The sequence below is a fragment of the Sciurus carolinensis genome, chromosome 19, assembly GCF_902686445.1.
Source record: "Sciurus carolinensis chromosome 19, mSciCar1.2, whole genome shotgun sequence".
Classification (NCBI taxonomy): domain Eukaryota; kingdom Metazoa; phylum Chordata; class Mammalia; order Rodentia; family Sciuridae; genus Sciurus; species Sciurus carolinensis.
Genome location: NC_062231.1, coordinates 16,693,298 through 16,711,651, shown reverse-complemented (window position 1 = coordinate 16,711,651; position 18,354 = coordinate 16,693,298). Strand labels below are relative to the sequence as shown.

The following is an 18,354-nucleotide window of genomic DNA, read 5'->3' as shown; positions in this document are numbered from 1 at the left end:
AGCTGTCATTCAAGGAAGCGGCAGAGCCACACCAAGGACCCAGGTCTCTGAATTTTGAGGATGGAGTGCTCCCATTTCCTGCTGCCAGGAGGAAACGGTCTCATTTCACAGGCAACACAGGGAACCTCGGAAGGGAAGCAGAACATCACATCGAGCTTCCAAGCAAATCCCCCATGAGAACTTGACTCTTCATTGAGATATCTTCCTCCCTCTTAACTGAGATGTTTTGTTATGGGGTTAACAATGGTCTTCAACTGCTGACTGTGCAATTAAGCTCCTTTCTGGTTAAGAAATTATATGATAGCATGCTATCATATAATACTACCAAAGATACTTAACCCTCTTTCTCCATAAGAATTTACCAGCTGATTTTTCCAAGGTTTGTTTTCTGATGAAATGATACTATAGATCAGGTACCAGCAACTGCATTTGTACTTACATCAAAAGCACCCCTATTTCTATCTTTGTTCTTCCCCTGGTCCCACACAGCAGTCAGAACAATCCTTTGAAACCATATGACAGTTCATGTCATGACTTTGCTCAAAATGTTTCCATGGCTCCCAGAGGCAATGAGAGTGAAAAAGTTATTATCAGATCCTGATGTGAAATGTGAGCACAGGACCTTTGCACTTGCTATTTCCTTTGATGGAAACTCCTCCCAGGTTCTTACTCACTTGTCTCTTTCAGGTCTTCCCTTTTTTTCTTTTCTTTCTTTTTTTTTTTCTTTTTCTTTTTTTTTTTTTTTTTTTGGTACTGGGGATTGAACCAGGAGTGCTTAACCACTGAGCCACATCCCTGGCCCTTTTTTGTATTTTATTTAGAGACAGGGTCTAGCTGAGTTGCTTAGGACCTTGCTAAATTGCTGAGACTGGCTATGAACTCGCCATCCTCCTACCTCAGCCTCCCGAGCTGCTGGGATTACAGGCATACACCAGTGCACCAAACTTTTGGTTTTCCTTCAATGTCACTTTGCCAGCCAGCTCTTCTGGGCAGGATAGAATTTGCTAGTTTGGCTTACTGCCTTGCTGTCAAGTGCTTAGCTTCTAGAACACTCCATAAATATTTATTGAGCCAACAGAACAAGTGAAAAAGAGGGATACAGGTAGTGTATTGTTGAAAACAATTCAGTTGCAAGACCTGAACTTCTGCAGCAGATGTGTTATGATCCTCTCTACTATTAATAGGTTAAACATTAACCTCTTCTACTGTAGGCAGCTTCTGACACTGACAGAGGAAGAATAACAACAGGGCAGATTGTATGCTTAAATGTTAGCAATGACTACTCACAATCAATAGGAAAAGTAAGAAACACAAGAGAAGAGCTCTTGACACACATGGAACTCTCTCAATCTACCCTTTTGATAATCCGAGGTTGCATGAGGGTTTGTGTCCAAGTTAAATCCCTCAGACTGACTGCTCGTCAAGAACCAACGATGCTATTAAACAACTAAGAAGGAGTGGTCTTAGGAGGCTGGCTCTCAGGTCTGGCCCTGGAAAAGCACAATAGGACTTCTCATTCAGAAGCCAATGCACACATGTGGCTATCCTAGACCTTCATCTAAGGGTTGAATTTCACTTTTCCTCCAACCCCCATCTACTAGGTGACTAATAATCAGGCTTTCTCTCCTTTTTATCTCACTGCAAAGACTTATAGAAACCCCAGAGAGAATCAGCAAAACACAAGTCTGATTCTCTGGTTTGGGATCCTGAGGGTTAACAGTGTCTATCACTCTGGTTACCCAGCTATTTGGTCTAACACTAGCCTGGATGTCACCATGAAGGTATTATTTAGATGAGATTAACATTTAAATTAGTATATTTTGAGTAAGCAGATTATCTGCCATAATGTGGGTGGGCTTTGTCTTATCAGTTGAAGACATTAAAGAAAAGGGGGAAAAAGACTGATTTCACTCAAAAAAAAAAAAGGGAGAAAATAGCAAAATCATCAGATTTCTTCAAGTAGTGTAATGAGATTTCGGAAAAGAAACTTTCTACTCTAATAAAATATAAAACAAATTTTAAAAAAGGAAAGAGAGAAAATTGAGCTTCCCAGCAAGATAGCATTCATCATCTACTCTTACCCTGGGACTCCAGCCTATTCCATTTGGCAAAATTTGAACTTCCCGGTCCCCAGAGTAGTGTTAGTCAGTTTCTCAGAATCAGTCTCATCTCCTCCTGCCTCTTTTTCTACACACACACACACCTACCCATGAATGCTAACTCGGTAAGTCCTGTCTGGGTCTAGCTTTCACTCAGCTATTTCTGTGTCCCTACAGGGGGGATGGGAAATGCCCAGCTGTTCTCCTGTGGGTGTCCAGGGCCAGAAGGGTCCCTGTGAGACGTGTGTGGCTTTTCTACCTGTACACGTGGTGCCATTTCCATAGTACAATGCCCTCACCAGGAGGAGGACAGGGATTTCTATGAGATTTCCTACTTCGTCTCCCTGTGTCGAGGAGGATATGGCTTGGGGGTTTTCATATTTTTGTTCTTGCCTCCTCACCCTTTGCCAGAACTCAGTGGGGAGTGGCCTGCTTAGTGAGCAGAAAGAAGTCGAGGAGGTGGTCTCTCCAGGGGCCACACTAGCAAACAACCCTGACCCCCCTCAAACAGCCCAACTCTCTCTATGATCTTTTTTTATTTTTGTGGTGGTGCTGGGGATTGAACCCAGGGCCTTGTGCTTGTGAGGCAAACACTCTACCAACTGAGCTATCTCCCCAGCTCCTGTCTTTGTCATTTTTAACTGTTTTCTCTTTTCTTACAGGATCTTGTTATGGTCTAGATATGAGGTGTCTTCCAAAAGCTCATGTGTGAGACCATGCAAGAAAGTGTAGAGGTGAAATGATAAGTGATGAGCACCTTAACCTGATCATTAATCCTCTGATAGGGGTTAACTGGGTGGTAACTATAGGCAGGTGGGGTGTGCCTTTGGGTTTCAGAGTCTGTCTGTGGTGAAGAGAGTTCTCTCTGCTTCCTGTTGCCAACGTCCTGAGTTGCTTTCCTCCTCCACACTCATCTGCCATAATGTTCTACCTTGTCTGGGGCCCAGAGCCATGGAGTCAGTCATAGATGGATTGAGACCTCTGAAATTGTGAGCACCAAATAAACTTTTACTTATCTAAAATTGTTCTTGTCAGGTCTTTTGGTCACAGTAGTGAAAAGAGTTGACCAAAACAGATCTTTTCACAGTTTTCTGCTGGTTTCTTCTGATTTCCTCATGTTTGAAGGACAGTTAGTTTTCCTGACTCAGCTACAGGGAAGAAGTCAAGGGTGTGTTCCAAGTGAGCAAGAATATATTTTGGATCCAAGTTTCTGCATGTGAGTTTGTTTAGTCTTTACATTTTTCCAAGTAATGAAGAAAAAAATAGCTGCTATGAATCTGCTCATACTGTGAGTTTTCTCTTTTCTTCCAGTGCCTCAATAACAAACTGCTGCCTGCAAATATGGCCGCCCTGTGCCATCCTTGGCTTGGATCCCTCTCCATAATTTCTCAGGTTAAAATGAATCCAGGGCAACTCCATCCCTCATTGGCACTCCTGCTTCCTAGTCTTATTCCCAAGGAATACATCTGCTTTCTCAGCAGAAGATGTGCATTTCTTAAGATAAGCAATTCCTTTTACATACCCTCCTGCTCAGTCTGTTTCTTTGAGTGCCCTTCTATCCAACTCAGGATTTGAAGCTTCCGCAACCTCACTTCAGTGAAAGTGGAATTTGTATTTCTTTCTCTTCAGGTGACTTTATAATCACTGTTCGAACCAGACATCTCTTATGAGTTCATTATCTGGTCTGAGGGGGCAGGAAAATGTGGCTGATCCAGTGAGGTGTTTTTCTGCCCTTAATTGTTTATGTTTGAAAATTCATGCCCTGGGTTCTCTGGATTTGGAAGCTCAAAAGGTCAGATTCTTGCAACTGAAAAGCCCTTTCTTTCACAACTTCTCTATCTGCAATGCATTGCCAAAGTCTGCTTTCAAGCTCAAAAGCCAAGATTTAACCTTTGTATTACCTCAGATGTGCCAGAAGGTAGTATCATCAATCAATGGATGTTTTGGTGCCTTACCTGGCAAGGTAGTGAATTTGAAAAATTATTTACTGAGGAAACACACACACACACACACACACACACACACACACTCATGCACAGTAGCTACACCTTAAATTATTATCCTACTCTATACACAAGATAACAGGTATCATTTCAGAACCAATACAGTAAAGCAGGGGCTAATTATCTTTTATTATGGTGCCGTGACATTGCAGGAAAAAAATAAATAAGGACCAAGAAAATGCAAGGACAGCAATTTGAAGAACATTCTTCTAACTGTCTCTCTAAAACCAATCAATCTAACTCACTCTCTAGCTTCTTCCCTCTCTCCAAGGTTTTGTTATGATTTAAAACAAGGTCCTAAATTTTTTATCTCCACTTTTCAATGATTTGACTGATATGTCAGATTTATTTACACAAAAGACATGGTAAAATCTGTTATGATTTTGTCAGATACAGCATTAGCTAAAAATCATTAATACCATAAATAAAATTGTATTTATTGGCATCTGTTCTTAGGATAAGCATTATATTCCTCCTGTCCCAGTAAAATAGTATTTCCCAGGCCCCAGAACTATACTAATAATTTGCTGATAGCAACATGAACTAGCATGTATTAATATTTAATGTTTTTAAATGTTAGGGATTTTTTCCCTGACATAGACAGGGAGGTCACTTAGCACTCTTTCTCTGAAAAAATAAAAATTCTGAGCAGTTGTTTATTTGGATATGCAGAAACTTTTTCATTTGTTTTTCTACGAAATAGCATAACCTTTCCTGCAAGAACACACTGCAACTGTTTATCTTTGGTCTGCAAGTTTGGTAAGGGCATGTGCCCAAAGCAATAAAATCTTGACATTTAGGTGGAGTCAAATATCCTAAATGGGTGGCTTCATTTGGGCTTTTGTTTTAAAGGACATCATGCTGTTCCAGCAGCTTCCGGTGGCTGCAAGTGAAGGGCAGAGCAATGTCAAGCTATTCTCCATTCCTAAGCCAGCACCTTCGATAGACTGAAGATGTGCATCAGGAGGGACAGGTTCTGAGGTTGTCAAGGCCAAAGAATGCAAAGTCCCGAGTCAGAAGACGGAGGCCATGAACTGACCCACACCTGTGAACAAAACCTGGGTCTTGTCTTCTCATTGCAAAAGTGGGTGAAAAAAAACCCCTCTAACATGGGTGTTTTGAGGGAAAGGTCACCCTGTGCAAAGCACTAGGCAGACTGCATCATACATACAATGTCACCAGTTATTATTAACCAGATATTGCATTTTATTTAAAATCAGTGTTGGGGGGCTGGGGCTCAGGGGTAGAGGGCTTGCCTAGCATGTGTGAGGTACTGGGTTTAATCCTCAGCACCACATAAAAATAAATAAAATAAAGATACTGTGTCTACCTACAATTTAAAAAATAATAATAAAAAAAATCAGTGTTGGGGCTCAGGAAACCATACACCAAAGACTAGCACTTTGATATGCAGAAAGCCTCTATAAGTTGCCTGAGAATCAGTCTCTGTAATCATAGAGATTATAGGACCTGGATTATAGAGACCCAATTCACTCAGACAGAGGCTGTCTGCAAAGTTCTCCCATCTACCTGAACAGTTCTGTCAAAAGAGGCACACCTTGTCTGCAGTCTTCTTACTGATAAGTCATTAACCAGGGAAGCCTAAACTCATATTGCAGGAAAGAAAAGACAGAAGTCCATCAACCTACCTTGACAAACTTGGCACACACGATTTCAGTCCTATAGCGAGTCATTTACAAATTACTCTGTTCTGTGGGCCCAACAGACTCTGTCCGGGGCCACTGTATGTTCTCCAGGACTACGGAGATCCCAAAAACCTCATTTCCTATGCTCCTGGAAATCGCCCACCTCTCCCATTCTCCCTTCCTCTCTGGACAAGGGTAGATAAACTTCTGAATCACACTAGCAGGTAATCACACTTTGTAATTGCCTCCATGGATATTAATAAATTCATGTATCTTTTTCTCCAATTCCTCTTTGATGAGTTCATTCTGGCAAACCTTCAGGGGACAGAAAAAGGGACGCTCTCCTTGCTCTCACACCATCTATAAATCATCATACACTCAGTTTATTCCTGACTTAGTTTGGCACGCCTAGAGGCAGATATTGAAACCGGGATACTTCCAGGGAAAACATTCTCAGGCAAAACCCATGGGATATAAGGAACAGAATGGGGCCAGGGGAGAGGCCCAGGCCAGATGAGGAGATGAGGCGTCTGGTGAAGGCTAGTCTCAGCCTCATCCCATGGGGAGCTCGGGGTGTGAACGACATCACAGAGTTATCTCAATTTTAGGCAAGGAGCCTTTTATATCCCTGCGGTGACATCTGTCACCGGCTGTCAGGGGAAGTGAGAGCAATACAACGATACTGCATCCCAGGAATTTACAGGGGAGGAAGCGCCATCCATCCAGGGGGATGCTCCAACAAAGGGAGGAGCGGTGAGCTGTTGGTGTGGAAGGACCCACCAGCTGGGTGAAGGGGAGTCAGACGGGGCACCAACAGCTCCTGCTATTGTTGTTGACATGGAAACACCAAATGGGACTCAGCACTTCCTCCTACACATTTCCTGTAGAGAATTAGATTCTTCTCTCGTCTATTCCAAGTCTTCAACTGCGAAACCAGCGGCAGCTTAGAGAAACTAGAAATGAGTTGCAAATCACCACCCATGTGTTGTTTAATAATGTCACTCACAGTCTGAAGTTAGAGGCTGATAATCACAGTAATATTTATGCAGATATGAATACGTGACGACCCCCATTATCGTGCATGATTATGATGCACCCATAAAAATTAAAAAGAAAATAATATTTGCCTATGCTTATAGATTCAATGGACGTTTATGGAACTCCTACTATGTGCAAGGGATTACTTTCATATGGTCTCTCATGCTGCTGCTACAAGGGTCCTATGAAATTGGTAGATATGAACTTTTCTCTGCTGAACTACTAATTTTATGCCATAGAAACACTGAAATCGACTTAGTGTTCAAATAAGAGACAAGATTTTAAAATTTAATGCCTTCAAATTACCAAGATTCGAGATCCACAATTCCCCCTACTTGGGGAATACTGGAATGTATACTTAGTTCAATTCTATCAACAAATAACGTGGACCCTCTATTGTAACACATTGCATCTATGTGCAAAGGAGAAAAGGGCTGGTAAGTTTGGCCCCTGTCCTCTAGGAGTTTCCCGAAGGGTAGGGCTTACTGAGGGTACAAATGCTTCCTCATTAATGGCTGAATCCCCAAAGATGGGCAAGAAAGCCATTCAACAATGGCACATTTGCCATGTGCCAGGCTTTGAACCCATAACTGGGTTAGGTACATAAAAGAAAAAGCCACTGTCTTTATTCCAGAAGGGTGTATTTTCAAATGGTATGACTTGTGCTCTCAGGTCTTCGTCTTAACATCTGATCTTACCTCCCTGTCATGTCATGTTTAATTTGTTTCAGAATGGACAGGAAGGCCGTCAAACCGCAGGCTGTACTGTTCTACCAACTCATTCACCGGTAAGGCGTCAAGGCTTCCTAGAGAATAAAAACTGACGCTGGTCCTACTGAGACCCCATCAGACAAAATAAGAACTAAATTAGATACTTTCGCTTTGGCAACACAGAGAAAAAGCACATTTCCTAGAGAATGAAGTCAATCATTAGCCATAATCGGGAATAATCTGAATTCTATGAGTTGCCACTTGAAATACATATGCTTAATTTGGGGGAATAAAAACCTTGGCCATGACCAACATTTCAATATTCCCAAATGCAAACATTAAATCAATTTTAATCATTCCTCATCTTCCATCGGATCTCATTTTGACTCCAGATATCAGGAATCAGTTCTTTTTCTGAACAGAGGGGAGATTTATCTAGTTAAGGCCAAGGACATTTGGCCAATGACATTAGAAATAGTTTTGTATATGTCTGGTGTCTTATTTCCTCTGCGTGACCTCCTCCTAGATTATTCAGTCCCTTGAAGGCAAAATATTTGTTCTGATTGGTCTTTGCCTCATATGCACCACAGAAAAGGCATTCAATAAACTGCAACTGAATTGCTCATTTAAAAAAAAAAAAACCCGCATTTACTGCTAATATTCTCTTTGGAGAATATGGGGTATGATGTGAGAATATAAGGAGAGAAATCTGGAAGTCGAACAGTTACCAGTGGAGCAAACAGTGGCAGAGAATATAAGCCTTAAAAATAAGTGTGTGCTCGGGGAATTGATTCTGAATTTCATCTGAACTTGGTGGTGCATCCTGGTCTTGGGGTTCCCTACACACGTGTATTATGAGTCACAACCATGAAACCTGAATAGGGAACAGGATTCCCCAGCCCTTGGCATTCCTGTCCTACTCTATTCCCATCTCATGACCTTATTTCTGACATCTTTAAAATCATTTAATGATATAAAAGTGTTTCCAATATGAATTTAAATGCCAAACTGTAATGGCCCCGAGGGATTGTAATGAATGCTTCTGCTTTGGTTTCTCATCGCCTGTTCTCTCTTATTTGAGGATTTACTTCTCCCCAGCTTCTACTCATGGAGTCTGGACTTGAGGCTCAATGATGCAGGCCTAAAGCAATTGGTGCATTATATTCCTGGGCCACTGTGATTGGTTCAAGGGTAGGCATGTGACAGAGGCTAGTCCAATCAGAATGAAGTCTGGAACTGTGGTCTGGGCATTCTACACAAAACTGTCCACTCTTCCACTGGATTTCAGTCCAGGAGGACATAGAGCCAGGTGCTGCTAGCAACCACTTTTAGACTTTGAAGAGCCTCTCTGGAAGCAGAACTCCACAGAATCAACAGAGATGACTTAGTGCACCCATCTGGGTATAACTCAGCACGTAAAGCCAGACCTTCCTCTGGACTTTCCTTGTCCGTCATCCAATAAATTACTTTTGTGGTTAAAACCAGTTTGTGTTTCCTTTTCTGTCACTTATGATCAAGAAGCTTAAGAGAGGCTACCAAATGCCTTGGAAGACATATTGGTAAATGACCTGAATTTGTGATAAAAAAATAAATGGCTACTGCTCACAGTATTGGTGCCCCCACCCCCACCTTCTTGCCTCTGGTCACCTAAGGAGAGGTGAGAAATTCAACTTTGGTGGACAGTAGTCATCCTTGCTGATGGCTTTCTATTTCAATGGTCTGTATGTCTGTCTCGGGACATTCTCTGACCACAGGAGTGTGGTCATCCCATGTAAAAGACAGAAGGCAAAGTTAATATCCCCAGGAGCAAACTTCAGCTAGTGAGAGACAGGGAAGTGGCTTCCCCTCAGCTGGGTTACTCTGAGGCAGCCTTTACCAAGCACACCGAGTGGACCTGACCCTGGCAGCCCAAGGTTAACTCACCCACAGATTTTCCTTTTTCTCCACCTTATCTCTTCCGTCTTTCACTGTGCTCCCTGGAATCACCTTCCCAATAAGACAACTTGTACCCTAAACTTCATCTCAGAGTCTGTTTATGGGGGAAGCCAAACTAATAAAAGGATTGAAAGGAAATTATTTCTAGACACCAGCAGGAGGAATGTTATGGATCAGATGTGAGGTGTTCTCCAAAAAACTCACACGTGAGACAATGCAAGAAAGTTTAGAAGTGAAATGATCGGGTTATGGGAGCCTTAACCCATATGGTGCATTAATCCACCATTATGGATTAACTGGGTGATAACTGTAGACAGGCAGGGTGTGGCAGGAGGAGATGGGTCCCTGGGAGGCATGCCTTTGGGGTTTATATTTTGTACCTGGTTAGCCAAGCTTAATCTCTCTGCTTCCCTCTTCCATGCCCTTCTACCATGATGTCCTGCCTTACCTTAGGCTCAGAGTTACGGAGTCAGTCATCTGTGAACTGAGACTTCTGAAACCATGAGCCCCAAATAAGCTTTTCCTCCTCTATATTGCTCTTGTCAGGTCTTTTGGTCACAGAGACAAAACAAACAAACAAACAAACAAAAAGGCTGAAGAAAACAAGGAACAAAGAGAACAGTACCACAATGGGAACCCAGTGCCATGCAATCTGAAATACAGATAGGAGATATTGGAGCCACCCTCTTTAAGAAGTGACCCACAGCAATAATGTTAGAAAATCAAGTTCATCTTTCTTACCCAAAGACTTCCTGTCTCTATTATGAGAACAGCATGCAATTTGGAGTTCTGCCATCTGGAACTGACTTTCGGCTCTACCACTTCCTGTTAGTATCCACCTTCAGCAAGTGACCCGTACCTCTAAATTTTGTCTTCCTTAACCAGGGATCACCAGACCTATTGTAAAGAGCCATTTCAGGACAAAGAATGAAAGACGAGAGATGGTTTGCAAAATATAAAGCACTTGGCAAAAGCAGTTATTTCTGACTCACAAGTAGAGCAAAGGCAACCTTCCCAGACTAAATCCATGTTGGAACCTAAGGGAGAAAAATCACATTCAGGCTGCAAGGTGACAACAGGATGCTCAGGAGATGACGGGTGGCAGAAAGGGGGAAGTGCATGATCCACGTGTGAGCATCCCTCTAGGCGGATCCCACAAACAACAAGGAGAACATAAATGCAGCTCCACTCTCCACGCCAACTGTGAAAAGCCTATTGCCTTTTAGAGAAGACGGTGACTGCTCTTTGAACATAGGAGAAAGGTCCCAGGTGGATATTTTGGAAAGGAAAAGGCAGCACTAAAAGTGTTTTATAGCCTTAGAAACTTAACTAATTTGGAATCAGGAGTTTACCGCTTCACCGATATTTACGGGATGGCGAATTTATCTGAGAATCTGTTTTTGTCCCACATGCCCAAGGTTATTAATGGGCCAGATGCTGGTTATTAATCTTCATTTTCTGAAACAAAAACTGGCCCTACGTTTCTTATGAACGGTACATCGCACATACACCCCAGGCCCGGAAGCCAAAGGAAGCTTGAGTTCAGAACCCATTAGAGAGGAGGTCGTGAGCAGAGCCGGGGGTGGTGGGGATAAAACCATACTTAGATGTAGGAAGGTTCTGGAAACACTGTGTGTGTGTGTGTGTGTGCGTGTGTGTGTGTTTCATTTAGTGAGTAACTTATGGCTTTGCACCTTTGTGTTTGTGTTGTTTTCGTTTCACTATCTTTGTACACAAACATTTCCTCTGTTAAAGTGGGAATTTTAAAGACAAAGGAGAAAGAAGGACCAAGACACAACCGCAGCGGGACAGGTGGAGAAGCAGGGGAAGGTTCTCAGAAAGGGGAGACTGACAGAATGAAGCTGACTGAGAGTTTAACACGCTTCCAGAGGGGTGCACGCTATCGTAGTCACCGTTCCATCCCTGTGCTTTTTCGGAGGAGAAACTGAGACTGGGAGAACTTTAGTGATAGGTCCCAACACATGTAAATCATCATCTGCACCACTCAGATCTGAATGCAGTTTATTCCAGAGCTTTGTTGTTAATTGTGCTATCTTTATCACCAACAAAAAACAAACTGATTTTAGTAACTAACCCATGGTGGCCAAGAGCAGTGACAAAATGCACTAGAAAATTTCTCAGATTTTCTTTACTCCTTGCCAGAATGTGTGTGTGTGTGTGTGTGTGTGTATGTTTTTTTTTTTTTTCTTTTTGTACCAGGGACAGAACCTTAACCACTGAGCCACACCCCGAACCCTTCAATTTTGAGACAGGGTTTCACTAGGTTGCTTAGGGCCTCACTAAGTTACAAGGCTGGTCTCAAACCTGTGATCCTCCTGCCTCAGCCTCCTAACCACAGGGATTACAGGAATGGACCATCACACCCAGCTTAGAATATTTGATATTTTATACAAACTTTTAACTTGATTTTCAAACGGACTCAGTGTAGCCCATTATTTTCCACTAGGTGGAAGATCTTATATTGTTTGCCACTGTTGGTCTACCAGATGCTTGGAGTGAGGACCAGCTCAGGTTACGTGGGATAAGGCTGTGCCAAGATGGAGGAAGCAAAGACACTTGAGAAATGAGCTGATTCTGTCTTTTGAAATGGCATTCGAGAAAGTGCTATGCATTTATGTATTAGGGAGTGAGGGGTACAAGTGAAGACAGAATTGAGGACAGGCAGTTAGTGTAGACTAGGGAATCTGGTTGAATCAAGGAATGGAGGCCATCTGAGTCTGGGAAGTTGGAGACCACCCCTGGGAGATTGGAATGTCAGTTTCTCTAGAGCCCTTTTGATCATCAAGGTTACCTGCCTATACTATCTCTCCCAAAAGTCTGCAGGTAGGGAATTGCTAATTAATGCCCCCTGAGACCCTACATGCCTGAGTCACTCCATTTGGCCGTTCCCCTGCCCATCTGTTTCCCACCTTTTTGCCATCTCACTAGCATCTCCTGGGCCTAGTCACTTAGGCAGGAAGGAGAGAGATGAGAGGGCTGGGCCCGGGAACCCTGGCCAGACCGACAGACTGAGCAGGGGCGGGGTGGCGGGGAGCAAAGAGCTGCAAGGCAGTCCCCAGCCCTGGGAGACACACCCCAGGCAGGCTCCCAGAAAATCCCTCTCCCTCACACAAACCAGGCAGGCAGCAGAAACTGCTGGGGAGTCACCAAAACACATATAACCAACTCCCCTTTCTCTCCCAAGGAGGCTCAGCTCCCAACCAGGTCCTCACCACCACGGAGGGACTTCAGAACAGGCCACCTCAAAACACTCAGGGAGGGAGAGCAGCCCCAGGACAGAGGATCAATCGCTTGTGATTTCCTTTGAGGCCAGCCTCCACCACTTAGCGAGTCCCTGCCTCCAAAAATAAAAAGGGGTCATGTATAGGCCTCACAGGAAGAGCGCCCTGGGTTCAAACCCTGGCAGCACCGCTCGCCCCAAATACTGCCATTACCAAGCCTGCCTCACTCTTCACCCTCAGAGTACCAGGTGAAAAGGGGGGAGAGAACAGGAGAACAAAGGAGACCCTAATTTATAAAAGACGCGGGGCACACTCACTTCTTGGGATCCTAGAACATCAGCCATGGCCCCCTTCTCCCGCCTGGGAGAAGTCTATGTCACTACATTTAAATAAAACCTGCTTAAAATGCTTGCCTTGGCGTACTTCTCTGGTGTTGTACTTCAACATCTGAGGAAGTAGAACTCATCACTGATAAATGGCAGTATCACAAGAAGGTAGAAAGTTGTAAGACAGGCACAGATTAACCTCAGTCCTGAACCAAATGCCCTCTCCATTCACAAGAAGGTAGAAAGTTGTAAGACAGGCACAGATTAACCTCAGTCCTGAACCAACTACCCTCTCCATTCCTTCTAATTTCTGCCCAATATTTGATTTGTATGACATCTTGGAGTTTTGCCCCACCTGGGTTTTGTCTTCACTGGCTACATGAAGGGATCCCTCCTTTGGGACTCTGTGAGTCAGTGTTTCATTCATTCATTCAAGAAATACACCAGGGCCAGCGAGAAGAGGCACGTGGTCACTGTAATTCCCTAGCTGTTGTCTACTTATGGTCCTGTGATGGCAGACTTACTTCTGGCCTCTCTAGGACTGCTGAGTAAAATGGGACTTTTTCCACCACGAGCAACACCAGACTGAATGAATGCATATCCAAAACAAAACACAGAACCAGCTTGGAATGCCGCTGACTAGGGATCCCATACTGAGCATCCTTAGGACTCCATTTCTCTCCCAGGTGGTATAGGAGTCCCAAGGAGGTTAATGCAGTACAGGAAGTTGGAGGAAGGGTTTGGGTCTTCGCTGTACCATAATCCCACTGTGGTACTTACTGTGTAAGGCCATTTGGTGCATTCCAAGTTAGAAGCCTGAAATGTCCCCAGTTCATATCCTTGATGGTCACATTGGCTACTGGAGCTTTGGTGCTGCAGGTCTTTTCAGTCTCCATCATAGAGGCCCTGCCTTCTCCTTGGGAGCTCATGGGGGTAGTGAAGCCAGAATTAAGGACAGGTAGTTAGTGTAGAAATAGGAAATCGGGTCAATTCGAGGAAATGAAGCCATGAAGCCATGAAGCCATCTGCCTTTGGAAGTTGGAGACTGCCCCTGGAAGAATGGAATGTCAAGGATCTCCGGAGCCCATTGATTACCAGATTTACCTGTCTTTATCAAGGACTGCAAGCAAGGAGCTGCTAATTAATGCCCCCTGGGCCCTTGCCTGCCTGAATCACCTTGGCCCTCCCCCTGCCCAGGGCTTCTCACTTAATGCAAAACCAGGCCTAGTCACGTAGGCAGGAAGGAGAGATAAGGGGGGAGAGAACTGGAGAACAAAAGAGACTTTAACCTATAAAAGATGTGGGGTGCGCTCACTTCTTGGGACTTTAGAACATCAGCCATGGCCCCCTTCTTCTTGCCGGGAGAAGTCTGTATTATTACCTTTAAATAAAACCTGCTTAATATGCTTGCCTTGGCTTGCCTTGCCTTCTCTAGTGTTCAATCTTCAACATTAGAAGGAGCAGAACTCGTCACTGGTAAACAGCGGTATCAGTAGGACATGAGGCTACACTGATCTCAGGACTGGACACCTTTACTTTTCTACCTTAATCTCTTTTAAAACGAGACTCAACTGCTTTTAGCACTCCAGTTTCAGACGAAAGAATGTTTAATTTTCTCCTAAGAAGCCCTCTGGAAGAGGTAAGGAAACATGGTTCTTATTCTTTCATGGTAAGAGTATAAATATCAAAATACAAGAGTTACTTTTCCAATTCTATCCATTGTTACATCTATTTTATTCCCAAGCTTCGTGGATTTTTCTTGCCTTGGGGTAGGGATGCAGCTACAAAGCCTGTTCCCTGTATTTTATTCTGTAGGTGACTTGTCAGTGAAGTGTGAAGGGACAGATCAGATCTGTCACATACAGTAGCATGGTTTGTGCACTGTGCAATCCTAGGGTTCCTTTCCACTGGGTTCATGGAGGGAATCCTCCTCTCCAGGTTTGTGAACACATGAAAGTACACACAGACCAAGGAATACAGGAAATGCAAAAACAAACAAACAAACAAACAAAAACCTTTTTAACTAAGTAGCTGTTGATGAAAAATAAGAAAACCTTCTTCCAAAATAAACATGGGACACTGAGGAAGATGGCGGAATAGAGGAGGTCACTTTCCTGACTGCTGAGTGAAGGAAAACCAAGAAAACCGACAGGAAGCTTCTTCGTAAGGTCAGTGAACAACAACAACAACAACAAAAAAGTGGAGGGACTTTACTGAAATTTAAAACTGGACATTCAAAGCAGATAGAGGACTCAGGAGTTTGGATAAAATGAGGAAGAAATTCCCAGGGGCACAGCCCTGCCACAGCTGGGTCAGAAGCACCGGCCAGAGGTCCCTCTGTGAGCCTAGTGGGGGGAAAAGGGAATTAAAGGAGCATGCATTTGGGGGAGGCCCAAGGTGTGTCTGGGTCTGGAGCATTTAGAGATCAAGTTCACTGCCTGGCAAACCTGAAAGACAAATGGCCTGCACAAAATCTGTGTGTGGGGAAGGAAGCCACCCTCTCTCCAGGTGGCATGCGGAGGACAAAGGAAGGAATCAGTTTGCAGCCACTGCACTGGGGGGCCAGCAGCTGAGGAGGCTGATTCCTGGCAAACTGGAGTTTGGTGGGAAATACAGGCCCAGCCAGTGCATGCTGCACGACACAGAGTGTGCTTTACGACCAGGTGAAAATCAAGCGTGGAGAGAGATTTACACAGGGGACAACAGGTTGCAGAAACCCATCCAGCTCTCGCCCTCCCCCTCCAATCCAAGGGCTTGCAGGACCAGCCGGGAGAGAGGCATCGGGCTGGGAACTCAGAAGGTAGGGGAAGGAGAGATTGTTTGGCTGAACCCAAGACCAGGAAACATGGGGTCTGCAGGTGATGTAGGGGACTAAAAATCGGCTCCCCCACCACATGAGTGCAACCCAGGGGAGCCCTGGGGTAAAGTCCTTTGGCATGGACCAGCAAGTTCTGGACACTGAAGGTGCTCTGATTTAAAATCTCCAGACCAATTAGCGGTCATCCAAGAGCCTGGAGCCCACGTAAGCCTACAGCCTGCCTCCAGGGACTCCACCCCAGGGTCACCTCTCTAGCTCCAGCATTCCAGAGGGTGGGGTTCACCCCCCAGAAGACCCCACCTAACACTGCTGAGAAGCTGAGAGTATTTTGAACTCCAGCGGAAAGGATTCTTTGACTTTTCATCAAGATTTTTTTTTCTCTTTTCTTTAATTCTTTTTCACTGTTTAATTGTGAACTTCATGGGACATTTAGACAGTCTGCTATTATTTTTTCCTTCTCATCTCTAGCATTTTTGAAGCCAGTTATTTAACATGGATTAGTGTTTTTGTGAACTAGGATATTTGATTAGTCTATTTTACTTTTGTAATCTTTTATTTTTATATTTAAATTAAAAAAATATTTTTGCTTTATATATATACTTCTTCTCCTGCCTGTTGGCCTTCTCTCTTTTCTTTTGCTAACAGCCAATCTGGGTTGTTCTCTTTCGCTCTTCCTTTAGTCTTTTTCTTCTCTTTTCTCCTCCTTCCTCATAATCATCACATCCTATATCACTTCTGTTCTCTCCCTGTCCACCATTTAAAAATGTAAACCCTCTTGCAGAGTTATTATTGACAATAACTGATCATATCATATTTCTGTTTATTATGGTGATTAACATTGTAGATGACATAGTAGCAAATATTGGGTTTAATGTTGTAAATTGTTTGCATTGGTTGTTGTTATTAGTTGTCTCTCCCTAAGCATCGAGGTACTGGAAACCTTCAGGGACACTCTAAGTCCACAGGGTAAAAACCCTACTGCCTCAGATTCACACTGTTAGATTGGTAGACACACAAACAACATGAAAAAGCAAGGGAACAGATCACCCCAAGCAAAGCAAGATACTCCAATAACAGAATCCATTGATACCAGAGTGGAGTAAATGTCATAGAAGGAGTTTAGAATGTATGTGGTTGATCTAATCTGGGAAGTAAAGGATGATGTAAGAGAACAAATATAGCAACAGATCATTTCAATAAAGAGATAGAGATTTTGAAAAAAAAGAAATGGAAATCCTTGAAATGAAGAAAACAATAAACCAAATTAAAAATTCAATAGAAAGAATCACCAACAGACTAGAGTACTTGGAAGACAGATCCTCAGGCAATGAAGAAAAAATATATAATCTTGAAAATAAAGTTGACCATGGAGAGAAGATGTTACTAAACCATGAAAAGAACTTCCAAGAATTATGGGATGACATGAAAAGACCAAATTTAAGATTTAGCAGGATAGACAAAGGCATGGAGATACAAACCAAAGGAATGCACAATATTTTCAATGAAATAATATCAGAAAATTTCCCAAACCTAATGAATGAACTTGAAAATCAAATACAAGTGCCTTACAGGACCCCAAATGTGCAAAATTACAACAGACCCACATTAAGGCACATTATAATGAAAATGCCTAGCATACAGAATAAAGATAGAATTTTAGAGACTCTGATAGAAAAATATCAGATTACACATAGGGGGAAACCAATATGGATCTCAGGTGATTTCCCAACCCAGACCCTCAAAGCTAGGAGGTCCCAGAATAACATATACCAAGCTCTGAAAGAAAATGGATACTAACCAAGAATCTTACATCCAGCAAAATCAAGCTTCAAGTTTGAAGATGAAATAAAAATCTTCCATGATAAACAAAAGTTGAAAGAATTTCCAGCCAGAAAACCTGCACTTCAGAATAGTCTTAACAAAATATTCTATGAAGATGAAATGAAAAAGAAAAAAAAAAAAAAAAAAAACTAGCGAAGGGAGGAACTACACTAAAGTAATAGTCAATCAAAGGAGAAACAAATTCAAATTAAAAACTAGAAATAAATCAAAATGACTGGGAACACAAAATCATATCTCAGTAATAATCTTGAACATTAATGGCCTAAACTCATCAATCAAAAGACACAGGCTGACATATTGGATTAAAACACAAGACTCCACAATATGCTGTCCCCAAGAGACTCACCTCATAGACAAGGACATTCCCAGACTGAAGGTGAAAGGATGGGAAAAAACATATCACTCATGTGGATCATGTAAACAAGCATCCTCATATCAGATAAAGTGGACTTCAAGCCAAAGTTAATCGGAAGGATCAAAGAAGTGTATTCCATGGTGCTTAAGGGAATTATATATCAACAAGTCATGACAATCATAAATATTTATGCCCCAAACAAAGGAGCCTCTATGTACATCGAACAAACCCTTCTCAACTTCAAAAATCAAATAGACCATGACACAATAATACTGGGGGAATTTAACACACCTTTCTCACTATAGGATAGATCTTTCAAACAAAAACTTTAATAAGAAAC

General features: G+C 42.9%; 1 non-coding gene across 1 annotated transcript; it reads right to left on the bottom strand.

Annotated features, from left to right (window-relative positions):
• Positions 1–2,643: 2,643 nt before the first annotated feature.
• Positions 2,644–2,716, bottom strand: Trnav-cac (transfer RNA valine (anticodon CAC)). Its single transcript has one exon. It is a non-coding gene; the product is annotated as a tRNA-Val (tRNA).
• Between the last annotated feature and the right edge of the window lie 15,638 nt (positions 2,717–18,354).